This window comes from Helicoverpa zea, chromosome 21 (genome assembly GCF_022581195.2).
Source record: "Helicoverpa zea isolate HzStark_Cry1AcR chromosome 21, ilHelZeax1.1, whole genome shotgun sequence".
Classification (NCBI taxonomy): domain Eukaryota; kingdom Metazoa; phylum Arthropoda; class Insecta; order Lepidoptera; family Noctuidae; genus Helicoverpa; species Helicoverpa zea.
Window position 1 is genome coordinate 4,293,454 of NC_061472.1, and position 16,842 is coordinate 4,310,295.

Genomic DNA, 16,842 nt, shown 5'->3' on the forward strand with positions numbered 1-16,842 from the left:
AGTACTTGCTTTTGATGTTTCAAAGTTTTTTTTGGTGTAATTTTTGGTAGCGTGCCACGTATAAGCTTAAGCTCTCTAAATCTTATACCTCTAGTTACCAATACACCTTGGAAATTTGCAATTGATTGATTTTGGAACACATATGAACAATTGAGTTCACTTAATTAGATTCGTCGTTCTTTGAGTCACAATCATTGACTTCATCGAACGGAGCACCTCTTATTTCTTAAAGAATAATTGGAAATAAACCAGCGCAGCTTATCTTGTACATTCACCTTTTTATATTGCCAGCATCCTTTACTTTATCTAGATCACGGAAACGTATAATTTACGTCTGTCGAAATGTCCTTGACCCTACAATTCCACCTGTTTCAAACTTGACCTTAAATCAGTCTAATCGATGGAATCGTTGCGAACGGGTCGGCGCGAGCGCAGTGGAGAGGGGGTAGGGGGGAGTCCACTGCCCGTGATTTAATACCCCAGTCGCTAATTATGGCTTGTTCAAATTGTACCTTTCTCACGGGCACCAGAGACCGGTTACACCACGGACTTAACCAAACTTGAGATACAAGTTTTTTTTTTATATAAAATTTTCACATAAAATATGCTATTACATTTTATTGGATTATAATTATAGAAATGATATGAAGGAAGTTATTAATATTAATTGGGATTTGAATTAGATTTTCTGTGTGCAACACGTGTTTTCCTTTGAATGCGGTAGCGTTTTAGTTATTGAGGTCTGTAATTAATATAGTAATAAAATCTTATTTTTAATGTAGTTTTTTTTTGTTTTCGATAGTGTCATTTTATATTAAACAGATTTTAAACAGTTTTAAATGTTTCTAACTACTCCTCGTTAAAAAAATTGACTAGCCACCACCACCAGGTAACCAGCCCGGTTTCGGTTCCATGGCAATAAATATTATTATATTATTCAGATTCTAGACAATTTTACTGATAGTAAAAAGGTGTTTCGAAATAAAATTGGACCAGCCCAAAAAAAAATTAAAATATTTGCGAAACTTAACCCTCTGTTAACGGGCGATTATTTTCGTAGCATCGTATCTAAGATGCGCCGATGCGCCGTACCTTACTGCATTCGCTATACTTATTATTCTGTCTGCCCCAACCTGTTACCCGGTCAACCTTCGAGGCTCCCCTCTCTTTCTCACCCACCTAACCTTCAATATACCTCTCCCGTTCTAACGAACTCGGGTCAGGCCGAAGCATATTACAGTAATGATACTTAAACACACATTTAAGTAAAGATTCTTTTTGTTTAAAAAGTTGTATGTCTGAGTGTAGTCTGGTATTTTATAATCTGTGGTGTAATTCTGCGTTTTATTGAGATTGCAGGCCTTTTTAGTATTGTAATGGAGTTTGTACGGGAGGTATGGACTGATGATGATGGCCTATGCGATTGTGGAATTGCAACGATGTAGGTAAGGTTGACTTTTGCGGATTTCAATACCCGATCTATCTGTTTTTGCGATTATAGATTGGAATTTAACTTTGATATGGAGCTACTGTCGAAATTCGGTACATCGGTTATTGAAATCTATGGTATTTCGTAAATGCCGTGAAAACAAAGAGGCTCTAAAATTGTTGAATGTATTTATTCATAACACTTACATAACATAGCTAATTTAATTATTTAAAGATGACACAGGGCCTTTTGCATTATATTATTTAATTTTTATTTTAAATCACGTACTTTGTGTTTCTTCTTCATTCTTTCTTCGGAACAGCAGGACATCCGTCCACGTCTTCGATGTGTACGTAAACTGAAAAATAAAATACCAATATGTATACTTAACACATGGAAACACAATGTCATACTTAATAAAAACCAGATAGTATTTTCAAACTTTTTGATTTTGGTAAAAATCAACATGGGTTTAAAAGACCCTGAATTGAATGGTATGGGTTAGCAGCGTGAGGGAGTATCTCTAGACTCTTAAAACACATTATGTTCCTTCTGAAGTCCTTTATGTACCAGAGCTGGGGTAAGGTAACTCTATCGAATCCCGGAGCCTCGGCAGGCTTTGGACCTGGTGGGCCCCAATGATGAACTTGAATTGAAATAATAGAGTAAAATACTGGAAAACATGGTGCGGAACATTTCAATGTGTTAAAAAGGCATTGTAATTTTCTCCCAGAGAGAATATCCTACCTGTTACCATCTATCTATATAAAAGGTAAAAGGTGGATAATCATCATACTCAGCCTCTTCTATGTTAGACTGCAGGACAAGCGTCTTCTGACAGAGAGAAGGAATGAGCTTTGATGGCCGCGCAATGCGAGACAGAGGTCAAAGGGTTTTATTTCATATAGACACATTACAGGTGCTTAAAATCGTCAATGCTAGGTGTACGGTTCCAAAGAGTGGGTCTTATGGAAAAGAACCGGTAAGAAACTCCATAAACACTATTACTATACTACTATTTGAAAAATTACTTCAGTGTTAGATAATGAAAATGAAAATTAGAAAACTAAAGGCTTATTATCTGAGTGCACGGAGTAGACCCAGGTAAAACTGCTGGCGGCAACTAGTACTAGAATATAAAATACGTACTATTGTTTGTGTCGCAAGCAAACTCCAACATGTCACAGAGGTCCAAAAATGTTCTCTTCAGGTCTCCCATTTTGCCACAGATGGGAATCGTATCGTGGACACAGTGGTCTGACATCTGACAGAATTGTTCGATTTTGTTCTGCAGACAGAAAAGCTGATGGTTGCAAACTGCTGATTTTGAGATCTGACCAAATGTTTAATAAGGGAGTGGCTTTGTTAAAGTTTCTGAAACAAATCTATACCTTCAGAGAATCAAACCCGGGAGCCCATGCATGGCCAACGGGCGGTCATAATAATAGGTATATGTTATAGAAATATATGTTTGTAGGTACTTACCGATGGCGTTGATACGTAACTAGGAATGTGACTATTTACTGGATTTATATAATTTAACAGAAATATTGAACCTGGAACAATCAAAAGTCGACAATTAACATGTCTACTTAACATTTTCAAAAATCGGTAACCTGAAATTTTGACAACCAGTTTTACCCGAATGACTGGGTTGAGGAGGTCAGATAAGCAGTCGCTCCATGAAAAACCCTGGTAGTCAGCATCTGGTTATTAAAACCAACAGAACTGTAGTCGAGAAAAAGCTAGGCAGATGATGGTTCTAAATTATTAATTTTGTACGAAGCAAAGGCAATTTTTCCATCAAAACGTAATACAAGTACCCAACTATAGAACTTAATTGGTAATAATATAAACACAGTTTAACTTACAGTACACGAATAGTTGAACTATCATAACCCACATTCCGATATTGTACGGTTGAATATTAACTCGACACAGTAGTAATTATGATACACAAACTGATACCATAAACTAGTTAAAGATCAATGTTTGTTAGATTCAGAACCACTAAGGCCAGAGGTACAATACTTTTGGAGGAATTATTTAGTTCGCTTTCTCAAAAAAAAAACTAAAATCGTTTCGGAGCCTTTATAATATTATCTTAGTTCAGATTTAAACCTAAAAGATAGAAACGTTTTTTTAACGAATTAGGATCTTAATTAATCGAGCCGAGATCGAGAACTCTCTTTTTAATTTTTAAAGTGTGGAACCAGGGGGTATTGGGTTGCCTGGGTAACTGGGTTGAGGGGGTCAGATAGGGCAGTCGCTCCTTGTAAATCACTGGTACTCAGCTACATCCGGTTAGACTGGAAGATGACCCCGACATAGTTGGGAAAAGGGCTCGGAAGATGATGATGATGATTTTTATTGCCAGGATCATATTATAATAATCTTAATTCCATCAAGTGGTCTTATATATACAATTTACCTCTTATTCAAGCTACAATAAAAGTCCTTGGTCACCTAATGTCCCGATACCAACAGAATATGTCTCCCTAAAGTTGAGCACTCCCGCAAAATATCACGCGGTGCTTATAACCTTCAATATTATGTGTGTGTTGTAATAATTTCCTGTTCTAAAGCCATAGTTATGTTTGATCAAAGTAAACAAATGTGGCTATTGTTCACCTAGATCATTGTTATCCTTTAGTTGAAGTGATCGTGCACGCTATGATATTTAGGAAAGTTTGCACTAGTAAGTAGCAGTTTTTGCTTGCATTTGCAGTTCCTGTAGTAAAAATAAGCGCCGCTTGTGTCTTGTGGCTCGGAGTGCGACATTTGCTTAGTATTTAAAATTACATAATCTTGTGAGTTAAAAGGGAGAAAATTATTATATAACTACTTCCGTCATCTGGACTAAAATTAGCAATGTCTTCTCTCAGACTTTAGACTATCTATATATTTATTTACATTATGTATACAAAATTTTATTTAACGTTCTGTAGTTTTTGTGTGAAAGCTGGAAAACTCCCTATTAACGGATGATACAAACGTCAAGTATTATATTTTTTGTCAAGTGTTTTGATTTATTGTTCCAGGTTTAATAATTATCGGTTTGGCAGCAGAAGTTTGGTCGCACGTAGAAATAGAAGCTGAAGATTATTTCTTTCCTCTAGAACCGGTAAATTTTTACTTCCTTATAAAAGTTCTCCAAAAGTATAATCGGGACACGGATTTAATTTAAATCCGGATAAAAATAATCTATTGTCCTTTCTAAGACTTTAGTTTACCTGTATTACCAAGTTTGATTTCAATATAATTAATTTCATATTCTATAAATTATTAAGTTTTGATTGGAAATAACGTAACCACAACGTGGAAAATGATATTTCCCTCATTTCCTAAAACATCAGTTATTTGGAATTGAAAAACATTGCTGGTAAATAATTAAAATGTTGATATACCTCGCACCTCTTGACATACTCTAGTCAAATGAGTGGTGCTGGGTCGAGAGTCTACATCACAATAGAAAACAAAAGAAAAAGCAAATTGTTCACGCGGTCCGCAGAAAGTTTCTGCATTTTTGTTCCTATTTTTGGTGAACTTTGTTAGCATCTTGGAGTACATATTTGTATTAAATAATTCGTTATTAAAATTGTTATGTAGTCTTGGCTACAATTGTATTTATTTTAAATTAATTATTTATTCTAATTATATAAATGATTTGAAATTATCGGTAGTAATGAGCACTAAATGCGGAATTTTGTAACCTATCCACCGTTTTGCTATTGAAAATTTTCAATCAATAGACATAGTTTATGTAGCCAATTACAAAATTGTATCTCTAATCGCAAATCAATGAATCTGAAGATAGGTTAAGGAAATCTATCACTAGAGCAACTTTAAAGAAAGTCAAAATTTTATTAAAATTTGATGGAAAATTCGTTCTGTAACAGGTAATAAATTTTTGCAAGATGTCTGAAACGTGCACACATGATTTTGTGCCGATCTGCGGGCAGGATTCCTTGGGTATAACCCGAATGTTTAGCGATAATTGCGACTTATTCGAATACAACTGTGATGAAAAGAAACGTAAGTAACTTTGGTATGAAATATTCATCATCATCATTCTCTTTATAGCAATCTTCCACACTTGTCGTCTCTGTTTCATACGTAGTAACTTGAGCGTGATCCATAGCATTCATCACCACCATCCTCCTGCCTTTACCCCAATTTTTATCTATGGTTGTTACGGTTCGTATATCTTCTTCTTCTACACTTCTGTGTCTGACATCACAAATATTTATTATAGTATTGCAGTTAACGGGCTGAATGCCGAAATTGTCTTGTCTCAAACAATTTTTTGGCCAAATCTATACAATTTTGGACGGCGAAAAAAATATATATTAATCTTGAACATATTTCTAAGAACCCTGTTAATTTCAAAACACGTTTTCGAAAAGTTTTCTCGATACAAAAAAATTGTAAACTTACCTCTAAAATGATCTTCCAACAAAAATTTCTGTATTACTTATCAACGTACATTGATAAAATTTCTAACATTAACGAGTCCACGTAAATACAGAACTTGGTTAATTTTTAGTTTTGATTACTCAACTCGTTTTAAAGCTATTAATTTATAATGTATGTTACAAACGTTACGAACGTCGCGTCAACAGGCTTCTCACTCTTTCTCTCTCGTACGTATTTACGTACACTAGAGTGTTTTGGGTGCATTCAGCGTCTTAAGCAAAACTAACAATGTCTTGGTTCACAATTTGTTCCTGAGACCTGACTATGCCGAAAGTTTCAATGTAAATAATTCGATGAAAAATAAAAACTAGATAAATTTCGATGTGAAACTTACTGTGTCGTAAAAATATCTGTTATACAAAAAGCATTTGAAATTCGTTGTCATTCTAGAAATCGTTGAAATATTTATTTAATGTAGATGCAGTCGCATCTCTAGTGAAACCGGGACGGAGAAATACTGCAATGCGCCACGAATCTGCATAGTTTTTTTCTAAGTCACTGGGTGCTCCGTAGTTTTGTTACACTCTATGTATCAGTAAGGTTAAAATTGGATATTGAAGATTTTAACTTCTTAAAACTGACATCATATTCATGTAAAGAATATTTTATTTATTATTTACTAGCTTATCTTGAAAAGTCCGGGATAAAAACTACCCTATGTCCTTTCTCGAGATCAACTCTATCTTTGTACTAAATTGTATTAAAATCAGTTCAGTGGTTTAGACGTGAAAGCGTAACAGATAGACAGACAGAGTTACTTTCGCATTTATAATATTAGTAGGGATTTCACCTCTATCTTTTTTCGGGGATGGGGTTGATTTTTTTATGATTTTTAGTGTTAGGTTTTTTTACTATATAGGATAGTTATTTTTTTATCTCAATTGTAAATATGTTAATAATTTTGCTTAAATTTAATAAAAAAATATTGTTATTTACAGAATATCGGCACGTGAAGATGGAGGTGTGTAAATACGAATTACAAGCTGCTGCCGAACTTGGCTCATAATTTGGATGTTGCTACGTGTAAATAAATTATTTATACAAATAAATAATTGATTAGCTAATAGGTGACAGGTTACGTTGAAATTATTTACTCTACTTGTTCGAGAATTACGCATCGCTTTTTGACTATGGAAGATTTTGGCTACGTTTTTACCTGACGTTTTTACAATATTTTTGAATAAAAATAATTTGGGTAGTTAAATATGAAACGGTTTGGTTGTTTTATAATATTTTAATAAAGTTTGTATGGATTGTTTTAATTTATTAATTAAAATGTAATCATATGACTGTTAAAATTAAAAGGCAAACCAAACACAAAGTACAGAGTAAGTAACGTTATAAAAGATATCTTTTATTTATCTACTTTATATTTCTCTCTTCTATCTTACTATCTTCTTCTACTACTACTATCTACTACTATCTTCTATCTTACTATTTTAAATATAGACGACTAGCGGTTTGACCTGCATCTAGTGGGAACTTCTGCTCGAACCTTGATGAAAAGTAGCCCTTCGATAAATGGGCTAAGTATCTAACACTGAAAGAATATTTAAAATCGGACCAGTGCTTCGTGAGATTAGCGCGTTCAAGCAAACAAACTCTTTAGCTTTTTAATATTAGTATAGGTTCAGGTACAAGTGAGTAGAAATTTTCTAACAAAATCGTCTTCACACAGGAGCGGTGTGCAAGCGTAAACAACGGTACGAGAACAAACTTGTCATGTTTGACGTCACTCGCCTACGCCTCAAATCAAATCAAAATCAAATCAAATCAAAATCTTTTTATTTCACATAGGCCTTTGCAGGCACCTATGAAACGTCACATTAGTTGCACGGTTCCAAAAAGTTGGTCTCATGGAGAAGAACCGGCAAGAAACTCCATAGACACTCTTTTTAAAAAGTAATATAGTCACAGTACAAACAGTCTATTACATAACAATAGTAAGCTCACAGAATTATACAATGCAAGAAACTTAAACTGTAAATCTATACAATGCAAAGGGAGAAGAAAAAGTCGTTTAATTGCCAGGGAAGCCACACATGGAGAGATGAGTTATCGCCATATAATATCTTTATCGTCAACAAAGTCTTGAATTTTATAATAAGCTTTTTTAATTAGGGTGGATTTTAAAGTGTTCTTAAATTTTATATCCGTGAGATCGGTTACACACTTAGGCAGCTTGTTGTAAAAACGGACACAATTCCCTAAAAACGATTTATTTGATTTCGTTAATCTGAATCTCGGAGCTACTAGCTTGTGTTTGTTTCTTGTATTAATAGAATGTATATCACTTTTAACACTAAATTGATTTAAGTTTTTGCGTACGAACATTATATTTTCTAGTATATAAAGAGAAGGTAGTGTCAGTATGTCAATTTCTTTAAATAATTCTCTTAATGACTCGCGAGGGCCGAGGCCATAAATTGCACGAACTGCCCTTTTCTGGAGAACGAAGATTGAGTTTACGTCAGCCGCTGCCCCCCACAGTAAAATGCCATAGGACATAATGCAATGGAAGTAAGCGAAATACACGAGCCTAGCAGTAGCAACGTCAGTAATCTGTCTTATTTTTCTGACTGCATAAGCTGCGGAACTCAGCCTCTTTGACAGTGCTGAGATGTGGGCACCCCATTGCAATTTAGAGTCAATGGTGATGCCCAGGAAGACGGTTTGACTAATAACATCTAATTTATTATCGTCCAGAACGATGTTGAGCCCTACTGGTGTTACATTAGGTAAAGAGAATTTAATGCATTTCGTTTTGTAGGAATTAAGAAGCAAGTTATTCGCGGCAAACCACTTGCTCAGAGTAACCAAGCTATCGTTTACGTCTATAGGACTAGATTCCTTTCTGTTAATTTTGAAGACAAGGGAAGTGTCATCAGCAAATAAAATAATATCAGAGATCACAGACATCATATACGGGAGATCATTTATATAAGCTAAGAATAAAAAGGGACCTAAAATTGAGCCCTGCGGCACGCCCATTTTTACTAATGACCCAGATGAAGTTGAGCCACTTACGTCCACTACTTGCTGTCTATTTGACAGATAAGAAAGGACGAGCGCGAGAGCTTTACCACGAATTCCGTAATGGTTCAGCTTACAAATTAGAGTGTCATGGTCAACGCAATCGAACGCCTTAGAAAGGTCGCAGAAAATGCCCACAGCATCCCGCGAATCTTCCCAGGCGTTTAAGATTTGGGTGATCAATCTTGCACTTGCGTCAGTGGTAGACCTACCCTTTGTAAAGCCGTACTGACGGTCATGAAATATGTTGTTTAAATTAAAATGTCTTAACATCTGATCGAGCATGATCCTTTCGAAGATTTTGCTAAAGGCTGGAAGGATTGAAATAGGTCTGTAGTTAGAAGGGTTCTTCTTACAGCCTGATTTAAAGATAGGAACAATTTTGCTGAGTTTCATCAAGTCAGGGAAGATACCGTTGTCAATGCAAAGGTTAAAAATTTCACTAAGTATTGGGGCAACACTCTCAATAATGGAATTAATGACTGTGACAGAAAAGCCCCATAAGTCCTCAGTCTTTTTTAGATTTAAAGACTTGAATGCTCTTTTGATCGTGTAATCAGAGACATATTGAAATTGGAAGTCAGGTATATTTCTACTGAAGTTCTGTCGAAGTAACGTCTCAGCTAATATAGAAGATGAATTAAGGGACTTGGTAACCTCTACGGGAATGTTTGAAAAAAAGGTGTCAAAAGCATTGGCAACCTCTACCTTATCTGAGATAACAGCATTATCAATAACTAACCGCGGGTCAGCATCCCGCATTTTAGTTTGGCCGGTTTCAACATTTATAATATTCCAGACTGTTTTAATTTTATTGTCTGATTTGGCTATTTTATTACTAATTGATTTCGACTTAGCCAAAATACATACCCTTTTAAATATCTTCGAGTAGTTCCTTACATAGTCATGAAAAGTTGGATCAGAAGTCAATGACCTTTCGTGGTACAAGTTATATAGGACATCCCTGCTTATCCTAATCCCTTTAGTAGACCATTCACTGAATTTAAATTTATGAGTGATTTTAATAGTTTTTTTCGGACATGACTTATTAAGTTCCTGGCAGAGTGTATTAAATAAATGTTTAAATAGTTTATTTGGTTCTTTATAGTCCATGTTAATAGAATTTAATTTATCCGAAGTATTATCTTGAAAGCCTCTGTTACATATTCCTAGAATAACTTAAACAAATAACTTATGTAAGTTATTTTAGTATTTGAAATGAACTCAGATATATTCAATACTAGGGGTAACAGTATTACCCCACTATTTGATGTATGTTATTATTAATCACTCTGTCTATCAAAAAAAATCTGCATGAAAATCGGTTGCTTAGTTTTGAAAATTTAAACGTAGAAAGGGACGTGGGGATATAGATTCTTACCCTAAAAACAGTTACAGTATTGAAAAAATCTAGATATAAGGCTTAGTACACACTTACACAGTATGACCATCGGCAAGTTTATAGCTGATCTAAGTCGAGCTGACGTATCTAAATTGCTGACCTGTTTGTGAAATGATTGAAGCTGGAACATCCTTCTTGGATTATTACTATTCTCCTATTCTAGATTAGTTACTGATTGATAAATATACAAATTTTCTTATTTAATTCAGTCTAAGATAGCCTTTAGCAAATTATGCATTAAAACATGCAGGGGCAAAGTCAGCTTAAGCATAATATTTCTAAAAAAGAAAACTTAAAGCATGCCTTATTTCATTTAAAAACATATATCAGTCTTCCTTTGAAGTCTTTACAAAATTGTCTTGTCTATCCCCGTTGCCATGGTAGCGTTACTTTCACGCATTTTCCACTTAACCACGCTAATACTACCGGTCGCTCATACGTCTTCATAAAGATAAGCGCGGAGTGCTCTTGCGCAGGCCCCATTACGCGTGCCACAATGCTCAATTAATAACTCGGCAGATATCGGCTGTCTTCGGCTATGTTCGGCACGTCGGGACCACTCATTGTGAAATGATGATAAAATTGAAGAGTTAATTGGGTGGTATGGAATTTGGTTGGTCATAAAAAAAATAAACATTATAATGTTTATTTTATATTATTTATTTTATGGAAAAAAAAATATTTTTATGAAATACCTATAAATATATCTATATTTTCTGCGGTACCTAGATATCACTAAATAATTTTCTTAAACAAAGAAGTTCATTTAGCCATTTAATATCAGTATTTTTTGCGAAAGCTTGCAAAATAACTTCGAGTTTTCAACAAGTATTCTTGTATCCTTCTAAGCTGAAATAGGTTTTCTGCAAAACATTGATTTATTGTAACCATATTATAATTTTAAGTGTTCGAAAAAGAATTAAATTATACTCTAAAATAATAATGATATCATTAAATAAACTTGCTTAGCGAGACCACCTGCAAAGCGACGCGTGCGCATCGAATAACTCATTTATAAAGCGGATGTTTAAACTGTTCATTAAACTAGTATGTCTCGGAATAAAGGAAGACAATAATGATTTCTTTGAAATTAATCGGAACTATCAAAGTAACCTCTATGTGGTCGTAATAGGCTTATTTTAAAATCAAGATTAGGTTATGCTTACCGCGGTCATTTGGCGGATGGATTGGCTATTTATACGGATTACTTCTGTGTTTGTGGTAATAGTTTGATGTTCTTGATCCGAGGTTTTAAGATCTTTGGCAGACTAAGGTTTAAAAGAATGAGAAGAAGATTTAGAAAAAAATCGAATATAATGGAGGAATCAAGGATATTGAAATTATCCATGTAAGTAAGTATAGAGTCAGGTAAACTGAATATATGCTAATTTGCTTAAAGGCTAATGAAGCCTGATAATAATCTATACTAATATTATAAAGAGGAAAACTTTGTTTGTTTGGTTGTAATGGATAAACTCAAAAACGACTGGACCGATTTTAAATATTCTTTCTCCATTAGAAAGCTATATTATCTGCGAGTAACATAGGCTATATTTTTATCCCGGTGCGGGCAGTAACTCCCACGGGACGCGGGTGAAACCGCGGGAAAACGGCTAGTAGAAAATAAAAAAGATGTGAAACCTACGTACCTATTCTAGCTTCGCCCGCGGTTTCATCCGCGTCCCGATATGACTGTTTCCTGTTGTCGGATCGTGATAAAAACCCTACAATTTTCAGTTAAAACGGTTCAGCCATTCTTGAGTTATGAAATGTGTAACTAACACGACTTTCTTTTATATATAGAGAGATAGAGATTGCTACAGCCATTATAAAACTATTCCTGTTTACAAACAAGTAGGTTCTATCGTAATAACCTTACAGCTATTTGTCGCATTGAAACTGACCACAACTATCCTTTCCTTTAGATAAGATAAACTAAAACTTAATGTTTCTGATACCCATTGTATTTATTGTTCTAACCTTTACAGAGGTCAGACCACGGGTTAGAATTAAAAGATTTCGCACAAAATACCGGGAAACGGTACTGATTTTAATTTCTACATCTTGAGATAAAGTTAAAAGGGTTTTGAAATGTTTTTAGTGGGTTTTCTGAGTGATTTATGTATTTATAAATTGTTATAAAGTTCAGAGACATAATACAATTTATTATTGTACTTAGTTAGTTAACTACATAATATTTATGGGAACAGGGCAAGGAAGAAGAAGTGGTCTGAAGTAAAGCATAAACTTATAAAGTTTCAGCTTGTCCATTCTTGTGAGTTCTGAATTGACAGACAAACAAAAAAAAACCTGTGGTCAAAATGTTAAAAATTTACCAACTTGACATTATTTTTCGTAAATAAAGTCTCTTAATGATCAACAACATTTGAAATATATTTCACCCTATTACAATACACAGGCACTTTGAAGAAATGTGCTACAAATACCACGTATGTTTGCTACAAACTTTTGATACAGTTTCCAGTACGTACCGTGTGTTTGTTAGCACAGATGTCGGCGCGCGCGCACCCGGCTCTATTACCATACATGTGATAATGGGGTTTGAGGAAAATGCCGAATTTCAACTCAAAGCCGACGGGTGACATTGCTCTTAGTGTTAAATTCACTTTGACAACTAACGTCCCTTTCTTTTTCTATGCGTGTGACAGAGAGAAGATATGTCGTTTGGTCTGCTGTTGACATTCGAGTTTGACTAGTGATCGCGTTACAGTTTTGTCAATATTTAAATGTCAAAATGGAAAGGTTATGTCAAAAATGAAGCTTACAGTAGCATTTATATTAATTTAACAGTGGAACGAGAAATGATAAAGGACTTCATATGAGATAGTATAAATTGAAATCTTACCTGCTTCATTTTCCGTCTCGATATTAATTATTATTTAAAAACTAATTGTTGTTAGTGATATTTATTATACACTACGACTAAGTGACTAAATTTATAACGATAAGTAGATAATAAGCAAAAAAATACATTAGCAATACTAACAGTCTGCTCTCCTACATTTGGTGTCATTTAAGATGTCTACAATAAAATATAATACATTTAGAATTAGGTTTAAAGAGGATGTTTAATTAGCATATTATTATAATGGTAATTTTCAGACTAAATACACAGCACACTACAATGTTTTGTAATCGACGTCATCGTTTTTTCATGGGTGGTCCAAAATATCGACTGTAGCGTGTTACGCTTAGTAATCTAAATAATCTGTAATAATATTAGAGGAATAAAGAGGATTTTTTCGTTTGCATGTAGCCTAAAGGCTTCGAAACTATTGAATTGATTTAAAAATTTGGGAAAGCTACAGTCGTCCCGAGTAACCTAGGTTATGTTTTATCCCGGTACGGGCAGAACATCCCACGGGCTGCGAAACTGCGGAAAAACGGTTAGGTTAGGTTAGTTTCTTTTCGTTGAAAATACAATTTTATGTCACCAAATTATAATCTCTTAAGCTAAAAGAAGAGATTTATTTTGCCTGAAACACAACATTTCGTAATGTAGGAAGCAAAATAATCATGATGTTGTTTATCCAACGCCTACATAAGTACTACGTATTAGTGCATGATGCACTGCAAGAATAATCCTTATTCTTATCATGTGTAATCATATTCTGTGCAAATTCTTAACATGCAAAAACAAAATCACTACCTTACCCGCTTCTCTCACCGCGTTCTCCCACACCTTAACCCTCACACTGCAGCAAGGCGCTACCTCCTTGTACCAACATCGGTGAACGCAAACACCGCGGTCGTCTTGTTAACCTAAAACGTTAACAAGGATCGGCCAGCACTTAGCCGCGTAGTGTTAACACGGGGGACAAAGCACGGATTTGTTTACTGCGCCTAGTTGCAGGGTTAAGTGGCCTAATTGTTAATAGAATGTCGGGCTGGCGTCCTCGATGTTTTCAACTGGACTTTGGAAATTGTATAATTGGTCTTTCGGGGTGGAAACCGCCTTTGTTAATTTAGAATGGTCTAAGTGAAATACTGGAGAAATAAAAAAAACATAATAAAGTTACTAAAACAAACAGATTTGCAGAAAAACAGATTCGTGATGGGGTTAAGATTAAAAAAAAATTAAGAGCACTGAGATAATTATTAAAATATTAAGACCATCTTTCCTATATAATAATAGTGAAATCTTGCAGGACTTGTTGCAACATACATAAAATGAAATTTCAATATGATAATTCTCATTAGCAGTACATATGTAAGTAAAAGTCGTGGTGGCCTAGTGGGTAAAGGACCAACCTCTCAAGTATGAGGGCGCGGGTTCGATCCCAGGTCAGGCAAGTACCAATGCAACTTTTCTAAGTTTGTATGTACTTTCTAAGTATATCTTAGACACCATTGGCTGTGTTTCGGATGGCACGTTAAACTGTAGGTCCCGGCTGTCATTGAACATCCTTGGCAGTCGTTACGGGTAGTCAGAAGCCAGTAAGTCTGACACCAGTCTAACCAAGGGGTATCGGGTTGCCCGGATAACTGGGTTGAGGAGGTCAGATAGGCAGTCGCTTCTTGTAAAGCACTGGTACTCAGCTGAATCCGGTTAGACTGGAAGCCGACCCCAACATAGTTGGGAAAAGGCTCGGAGGATGATGGATGAGTACATATGTAAGTACTTACAATTTATATCAAATACATATTATAAATCTCGCGAAGAGATAACTCAAATATTCTTTGCAAATTACGATTGTGTAATAGTTGTGATAATTTCAGCACCAACGGGGGCAAAGTTTCGGGTTATATGGAAATTTTGTTCACGGATCTAACAAATTAGAGTAAATAGGCATAATTGCTTGTAATAAATGTGGTGTAATCATGACAATTTAGTTTTAAACAGCACAAAATATTCTAGAAATTAAAAAAGTGGGAGAACAAGATTTGGTTTATTTTTCTTTAAATTTTCAGAACTTTTGAAAAAGAAAAATCATAGTGTCTGCTTTGATTTGTAGGTATAACTAAGCAATTTTGAAAAAGAAATCATGTTGTTAAATTTATGCGAATTTATATTAAAAGCTCGGCCATTATATTCATTGGACCGCAGTTTCCGATTAATGCATAAAGTATTCATCGTATTGGGTTTTGCTAGCCTCGCTCACTCTGTTCTGTAAACTTTGGATTAAAGACCGGACTACACTGAATGCAAAGAAGAATTTATTTGTCCAGACTAGAGTACAGAATTGCATTGAACATCAAATAGTAAAGCATTGCACTTACTTTATCCGTATTTTTATAAGTCTTATATTTCTTATCGAGTCGTTATAGATAAGTCCAAGAGTAAAAGTTTTTTTTTTAAGTTAGCCTGACGACTTTTACCGTTTTAATTTAGATGGGGATGCCGACTTTCCCTGGTGTACTGACCATCCTTTCCAATTGTTAGAAATAACTACATAATGTATTTCTCAATGTTTAATGTCTATGTATAACAACATACCTTTTACATTTAATAATGTTCTAATAATGATTTTTTACATTAGCAAAAATAATAAAGGGGGAAATATTAAAACTAAGTATCAAAAAATTCATCCGCAGAAATCAGTAAGCGATTAGTGGAGTCCACTCGTGACCAAAAGGCTGGCCTATATCTCGGCCAAAGGATATGCACGGTCCCCGGTTTGGGCACGATCCCCGCTGACAGCGATGCGGATGAATTTTTTGATACTTAGTTTTAATATTTCCCCTTTTACATTAATTTCTTTATGTAGAAGATACAGATACTCCATGCTGAATTCCGTGTGTCTCTACCCTTAAACAAGCCTAGTTTATTCACGTACGGACTGAACGAATATGTACACACTGCAGGTAAACAGTTTTAATTAAGAGTGCAGCGTTGCTTAAATAGAGTGAGCCTGAATATATAGGGGTGAAAGAGGAGGGTAAAAGGGGTTATTAACTGGTAGTTGATTGATCGTTTGAGTATAAAGTTACTGCAATATCGATTTTGTTTCTCAAATGCTAAAGTTTGCGTTAATCTGTAGCTACAGTTATAGATAAACCTCGTATTTTCACAGAGAGAAAAAAGTTCGGAAAATACCAATACGTTTTGACAAGATTTAAAAACCGGCCAAGTGCGAGTCGGACTCGCAAACGTAGGTTGTTGTACCATTATCTTAGTATGAGAAACATTATTTTAATAGCATAAGTTTTAGGTGTGGTGTCATAAAAATTTACCCAAAAAGTTTCCCTTATAAGATGCAACGCTATCTGTAAATGGGTATATTGAAAGTACTTTTCTTCAAACAAATATGATATAACAAACTGAACACCAATATCGCACTGTGCAGTCCCACGGATTGACGCTCGTTAATCGTTGTGTCCACGTAATTAAAGATTATCATCCTCCGAGCCTTTTTCCCAACTATGTTAGGAACAGCTTCCAGTCTAACCGGATGTGGCTGAGTAACAGTGTTTTAAAATGAGCGACTACCTATCTGACCTCCTCAACCCAGTTATTCGGGCAACCCCTTGGTAAGACTGG

At 34.9% G+C, this 16,842-nt stretch overlaps 1 long non-coding RNA gene across 1 annotated transcript; it reads left to right on the forward strand.

The window, feature by feature from the left end:
- Positions 1-4,428: 4,428 nt before the first annotated feature.
- LOC124640980 lies at positions 4,429-7,210 on the forward strand. The gene is made up of 3 exons (XR_006985618.1): positions 4,429-4,553; positions 5,329-5,464; positions 6,844-7,210. It is a non-coding gene; the product is annotated as an uncharacterized LOC124640980 (long non-coding RNA).
- The last annotated feature ends 9,632 nt before the right edge of the window (positions 7,211-16,842 follow it).